Raw genomic sequence first — 1,572 nt, 5'->3', positions numbered from 1 at the left:
GAGGATTTTGGCATCCATATTCATTAGAGAAATCGGTCTGTAATTCTCCTTTTTGAGGGGGTCTTTGCCTGGTTTGGGGATCAAGGTAATATTAGCCTCATAGAATGAGTTTGGTAGCTTTCCTTCTGTTTCTATTTTTTGAAATAGCTTTAGGAGAATAGGTATTATTTCTTCTTTGAATGTTTGGTAGAATTCCCCAGGAAAACCGTCTGGGCCTGGAGTTTTATTATTTGGAAGGTTGTTTATCACTGACTCAATTTCTTCATAGTTAATTGGCCTATTTAAGAAATCTATTTCTTCCTGTTTCAGTCTTGGTAGTTTATAGGTTTCCAGGAAGGCCTCCATCTCTTCCAGATTGTTTAGTTTTTTGGCATATAGCTGTTGATAAAAGTTTCTAATAATCCTTGCAATTTCAATGGTGCTGGTCGTGACCTCTCCCTTTTCAGTCATAATTTTAATAATCTCAGTCCTTTCTCTTTGTTTTTGGACAAGTTTTGCCAGTGGTCTATCAATTTTATGGATTCTCTCAAAGAACCAGCTTCTAGTCCTGTTGATCTGCTCTACTGTGGTTCTGGTCTCTAATTCATTGATTTCTGCTCTAATCTTGGTCAACTCCTTCCTTGTCAGTGGGTTAGGCCTGTCCCTCTGTTGCTGTTCCAGTTTCTTGAGGTGAGAATATAGAAACTGCATTTTAGATTTTTCTATTCTTTTGAGTGAGGCTTGGATGGCTATGTATTTCCCCCTTAGGACTGCCTTTGCAGTATCCCATAGGTTTTGGACCGTTGTGTATTCATTCTCGTTGGTCTCCATAAATTGTTTAATTTGTTTTTTGATTTCCTGGTTTATCGAGTCATTCTTGAGCAGGATGGTTCTTAGCCTCCAAGTGTTTGAGTTTCTTCCAGGTTTTTCCTTGTGGTTGAGTTCCAATTTCAGAGCGTTGTGGTCTGAGAATATGCAGGGGATAATTTCAATCTTTTGGTATTGGCTGAGACCTGTTTTGTGTCCCAGAGCATGATCTATTCTTGAGAATGTTCCATGGGCATTTGAATAGAATGAGTATTCTTTGGTTCTGGGGTGTAGTGTTCTATATATATCTATGAGGTCCAACTCGTCGAGTATGGCATTCAAAGCCTTTGATTCTTTGCTTAGTTTTTGCCAGGGTGTTCTGTCTATTTCTGATAGTGGGGTGTTGAGGTCCCCTACTATTACTGTGTTCTTATCTATATGTCTCTTTATTTTGGTTAAGAGTTGGCTTGTGTATCTTGCTGCTCCCCTGTTGGGGGCATATATATTAATAATTGTCATATCCACTTGTTGAATACTTCCTTTAAGAATAATATAGTGCCCTTCTGTATCTCTCTCTATGGCCTCTAGTTTAAAATCCAGTCTATCTGATATGAGAATTGCTACTCCAGCTTTCTTTTGAGGTCCATTTGCGTGGAAGATGGTACTCCATCCCCTTACTCTAAGTTTGAATGTATCTTTGGGGTCAAAATGAGTCTCTTGTAGGCAGCAGATGGATGGGTCATTTCTTTTTATCCAATCTGCAACCCTGTGGTGTTTTATGGGAGC

This window comes from Ailuropoda melanoleuca, chromosome 8, assembly GCF_002007445.2.
Source record: "Ailuropoda melanoleuca isolate Jingjing chromosome 8, ASM200744v2, whole genome shotgun sequence".
Taxonomy (NCBI): Eukaryota; Metazoa; Chordata; class Mammalia; order Carnivora; family Ursidae; genus Ailuropoda; species Ailuropoda melanoleuca.
This window is presented reverse-complemented; position numbering follows the sequence as displayed.